At 47.5% G+C, this 5598-nt stretch overlaps 1 pseudogene across 1 annotated transcript; it reads left to right on the plus strand.

The window, feature by feature from the left end:
- Positions 1–361: 361 nt before the first annotated feature.
- LOC306948210 (prolactin-releasing peptide receptor pseudogene) lies at positions 362–1444 on the plus strand (annotated as a pseudogene). Its single transcript has one exon. The product of its transcript is annotated as a prolactin-releasing peptide receptor pseudogene (transcript).
- Positions 1445–5598: the final 4154 nt, after the last annotated feature.

Below are 5598 nucleotides of genomic sequence, written 5' to 3' on the forward strand. Positions count from 1 at the left end.
GCTGTCCAGCTGTGTGGCTGGAGGCAGAGAACAAGGCTGACAGCGAGACACTGGGAGCAAGAAGAAATATGGGTGCCTTTATTTCCGTGCTGCGTGTCAGCTCAGGTTACTTTCAATCTCACATCCCGAGCTTTCCCTAGCAGACAGCTCACAGCAGCAGGAAGACTGTTCAGTTAACCACTTCCTAGCCATGCTCCCTGTTTTTTCCACACCAAAGCTTCGGTATGCAACTACAGAGACCTAAGCCTTGTGGAATTAGACACTGGGGACTGGTCTTTCTGCCCAGAAGCACAACCACAGTGAGTCTCTCTCCTCTTCAGGGTCAAGCCTTGTTGGGCCCCTGCCTTGCTGAGCCCTTCCCATGGCACTCTCCAATGACTCCTGGCAGAACACCTCAGCCCCTCTCTTCACAGGTCTCGACCTCTTGCTGGAGCTTAAGCCGCTCTTCATCCCTCTCTACGCCACCCTGGTGGCTGTGGCGTGTTTGGGGAACCTCTTCCTCATTCTCCTCATCGCTCTCACCAAAAAGCTGCACTGCACCACCAATTTCCTCATTGGCAACCTGGCAGCAGCTGACTTTGTCATGTGCCTGGCCTGTGTCCCTCTGACTGTCTCCTATGCCTTCGAGGTGCGGGGTTGGCTTTTTGGGATGTTCATGTGCTACTTTGTCACCATGATGCAGGCCACCACCGTGTTTGTCTCGGTGCTGTCCCTCACCGCCATCGCCATTGACCGCTACATCGTCGTGGCCTACCCCATCCGCCGAAGGATAAGCTGCAAGTCCTGTGTCTGCATCATGGCCTGCATCTGGCTTCTCTCCATCCTGGCCTCGGTTCCCACCTCGCTGCACACGCAATACTTGGATCTCAACACCATTGGCCATGACATGATCATCTGCGAGGAGTTTTGGAAGCACAAGGAGAGGGAGCGGCTGCTGTACTCATGTCTGATGCTCCTCTTGTCCTACATGCTCCCGCTGCTGGCAGTATCGGTCTCCTTCTGTGCCATCTCCCACCACCTGCAGAAGAGGAACATCCCAGGAGCTGCCTACCCGTGCCAAGACAAGTGGAGCAAAATGAAGCAGAAGACCTTCCGGGTGCTCACCGTCTCTGTAGTTTGCTTTGCTGTCTGCTGGCTGCCCCTCCAGGTCGTCAACTTTATCAGAGACATTGATGAAGAGTTCACCATTCTGGACAAGAGATATGTGAACGTCATCCAGGTCTCATGCCACCTGATTGCCATGAGCTCTGCCTGCTACAACCCCTTCATCTACGCCTCTCTCCATGACAAGTTCCGCTTCCACCTCAGCAGTTACTTCTACCGCAAGAAGAAGAGCTCCAGCACTGTGTCCTACAAGGTTTCTCGGTTCAACATCTGCTCCACCTTGGCAGACACCCCAGCTGGAGTCCCGGATAAGACAGCTTTGCAAACCAGATTCTCTTAGCTGAACTTCCCCTACAGGCTTGCTCTTGGGCCTGGATGTAGATGCTTGTGCCTGGCGGGGAGAACAAGCACCACGGAACCAAGTGAAGGAATGTCTGTCCTCAAGTAGCATCTGTTCTGAGCAGCTCAAGGACATTTTATTCTTTGACACAAAGCGCACCAGCACAACAACAATGAATACCACAACCATGTGAAAATAGCATAATCTTGAGCAGGATTTACCTGCTAGCCCCCATAGAGACACAATGGGCACTGGTGGATGTTTCCACCTGGTCTGACTCAAGAATCAGTGCCAATGAAACAGCTTTCCCTTGCCTTGTTGAAATAGAACAATGTATATATATCTGGATTCACAACTGGGTATATAATTGGTGTGATGGTAGTGTTCCATAAGCTTCAGTTTTCAGGAATGCCTACACACACTGACACAGTCAAAATCTGCCCAAATACGAGTGCTTCATGAGCAAGGAGAAATGTTCATGCTGTACCACTGGTTGTGCAGCAAAGCTGGGGATGAGGTATATACATACACTAGATCTCCAATCACAGCTTACTATGCCAGGAACTGGTGCTGTATTTGCAGCACAAAGACGTCTCCCTGTGGTGTATATAGGGGTGGACAAGATGTTGGGTGCATTTAAAGAAGTCTTTGAAGTACACATTGTCATTTTGTAGAATAAAGATTGTTCCTAAGCAACAGATAGCATTTTCTGCCTCTGGAGGAACACCAGTTCTTTCAGGCAGCACTTAAAGAGCTGTCCATTTTTTTTTGTTTAAATTGCAGTCCATTGGTGAAAGGACGATATACATTCAGAAGTGTGTATTCTTCTGCCAGCTAGCATGCAGGGCACAACACCACAGCTTGTGTTGAGACACTTCCATCATCTACTTGTCTTTCTGAGTAATCTCATCTGCATAACCTCATAGGATAGTCCCAGCCAGAAGTGTGCAGCCAAACAAGACGAAGTAGACAGGGCTCAAAGTAATGGAGTAGGTAATAAGAAAGGTACCAAGCTGTGTGCTTGCTGAGGAAGAAATCACAGTCTCCACTCAGAGTGGTTTATATGCAGAGAAGTTATATGCTCTTCTCGGGCGGGGGTGGGAATCCTGCTCATGGGCTACTCTGACCCCAAAACTGCTGAATAAATTGTGAGTTGGACTCTCGTGTTCCAGATGTTGGTTGGACCTTAACAGCCCTCAGGCAACAGCCTGCTGTTGGCTCACCTTACTGCTGAGACCTTCATGGTACACACGGTACACAACACTGCTCACTCTGTTGGCTTCTTGCAACTTTCTTCTGGCTACATAAGGCTGTGCTTAGGACCAAGGCTGAAGTATTTGTGCTGGAGTATTTTGCTAAGCCTAGGTCACTGCTTGTCCCTTCTGCTAATAAAAGCTTTAAAAAACTCAGGCTGTGCATTTGTATTGATTTGAACCAAAAAGATAAGGCCTGCAGTCACTCCCCATACATGCAATTTGATCCCATCACAGGAAAACAATCAATCTGGAAGTGTTTATCCATCACTGTCACAGGCAGCTGCTTGGAGTCTAGCTGGAACCAGGGCTGGAGCTCTGAGATTTTCAGGGAAGCTTTGCTATGACACAGCTTGGTGGTTCCTTTCTTTCTTTTATTTACAGGGAAATGACTCCCAGTGGGCTTTCACTCATTTGGACTTCTTACTACAGAATTGCCCATACCCCAGATTCACCTGAAATTTTGCAATGGCCAATAATGGGTCTCAGTATCCACTTCACACTTCTCAGATTTAGGGTGCAGTAGTCTGCTGCTCCATAGCCTTCTGCTTGAGGAACTCTGCACAAATGTGAGATTGTGCTCTGAATTCCATTTGCCTGCACGCTGCCAGAGAGCACGTGGTGCTCACAACAACAGTGCTTGATGTGATTAGTTCTACATTTAATTAACTGGGAAAAAAAAAAAAAAAAGGGAGATTGAAGCCACCCAGCACTTGCATTTCCCAGCCCCGTTGTGCTGCTGAGCACAGAGGATGCCTCTGATGGGGATGAATCAGGTGGGAAGCAGCAAAGAGCTCATGATCATTTACTTAAATTAATGGTTTTTGGAATAATCACATTCCTTCCCTGGGATTTTGCGCTCTGACTGTGCTGCACTTTCAAGTGTGTGGTGGCAGAAGAGAAGTATGGAGCTGGGAGGACAGACAGATGTATGGGTGGGGGGTGGATGGATGGATGGATGGATGGATGGATGGATGGATGGACGGACGGACAGATTGACTGCTGGGCTCATGTTCTCCAGGCAGTGAGCACTGCTTTGCTCCTCTGAGCTTTTAGTAATGCTGCAACCATGGTTCCTCCACTCAGCACAGTGAGCACTGCCCGTGAATCAACACCCAAAGCCAAGTCCAACCACACGAGTGTTCAGGATGCTGGATAGTTTTTCTAGTGCTGAAGTGCAGCTTGATCCAGTTGTACTTGGTAGGCAACAATCAGACCATACAAATAGAAATGCAAATGGACCTTTTCATCTCAGATTTTCAGACTCTGCAGCAAAGCTCATTGCAAGCAGAGATGTTCTCTGTGGCAAGGATCACTTTGTTTTGCCACGTGGCTTGAGAGTTTTCTGCTACTCCAAGGGAAGGAGGACTCAAAGCCTAGGAGGGAAAAAAACACACAAATACATAAAAATGTGAACAAAGCAATAGCAATTAAAAAACATCCTACAGAGTTGCTGCAGAAGTGAGCTAAAACAGCCAGGGATTTATTTCTTCCACCTTGTAATAGATGCTGATACTTGAATACCATAGGGCTTGCATGTGGTTTCGGTTTGAAATAAGTGAGGCATCCCAAACAATAGAGATCTGTCCTCATTAGGAGTGATGCTTTGTGTCAGCTGGATGTTCCCAGGAAGGAAGAAGGGAGAATGGGCTCCACCTGCCTTGGCTTGCAGAGCTTTCCCTTGCTAAATGCTGTGCGGAAATCCCCAAATCCCCCTTTCACTTACAAGCAGAGCTAAACCTTTTGGTGACCTTTCCACCTCATTACCTGCCCTGAGAACTGAGGAGAGGGAGGATTTTCTCCCCAGTGCCCAGCTCAGGTTCTTCACAGCTCTGCTGCCTTATTTTCCAGATGTCAAAATCCAGCTAGCAAAGCCCAGGCATGGGCAATTTTATTTTATTTTCTCTCTTGTCATGATGAGCACATGAAGAAGAGGCCATTTCATCATGCTGGGGACGAGTTTGGAGTCCTACTGGTGTTAAAGGACCTGCATGCCAAAGCCACAGCAAATTCTCCAAGTCAAAGAGGGAAGCCATTCTGAGAGGGATGCCAACTGCTCTTGCTGTTGCATGTGTTTGGAGGCAAGAGGAAGCTTTTCTAGACATTACATAGATTTTTTCCCCTGTGGGATGAAGTAATCTGGTGAATATTATCAGTGCATGGTGTTGAAAAGTGCTCAGGGCTTTACAAGGAAGGCTCTCCTCCTGCTTATTCTCACAGCAAACAAAAGCCATAAGTAAAATCTTTTTGACCTTTGGCTAAAGATGCAGGGAAGACAAACCAAAGAATGAGAACACATGCAACGTAAAGTCTTAAATAAGCAAATTCACTCCAGCATCATCTCTTGTTTCCTTATCCTATTGCTATGGAAAGATGTAGGGACTTCTCCCTCTTTAACCCTTAGCCAGCTGGAAGGAGCGACACAGCTGGGACATGCTGTAGCTGCTGCTGACCCAGTGGTTTCAATTATATTTTCCTTGAACACAACAGAAAAGAAACACAATAAAGGAACAAGACCAGCAATGACAGCAGATGTAGGTTCTGGTTCAGCAGTGTGCAAAGACTCAAGAGGAAGGGGCTAAGGAAGGAGAAGGATTTCCTACAGAGATGGATTGTGGGAAGTGGTAAGAATGATGGCTTTTGGCCATCCGTGTGTCAGTGGCATAGGTTTGATATCCTCAAGGTCCTGCTGAAGATCTGCAGGTTTACAAAATCATGGTCCATAGGATGCTGTGATGTGAAGCTCATCTTTGATCTAGTGGGTAGCCATCCTGACCATGACAGGGGCCTGGGACTGGATGACTTTTAAGGTCCTTTCCAACTCAAACATTCTATGGTTTTATGGTCCTCCACGGTATCACCAAAGATCCTTGTCCCCATTGAGTGTGATGTATTCAACCA

This window comes from Tetrao urogallus, assembly GCF_951394365.1.
Source record: "Tetrao urogallus genome assembly, chromosome: 6".
In the NCBI taxonomy this organism is placed as follows: domain Eukaryota; kingdom Metazoa; phylum Chordata; class Aves; order Galliformes; family Phasianidae; genus Tetrao; species Tetrao urogallus.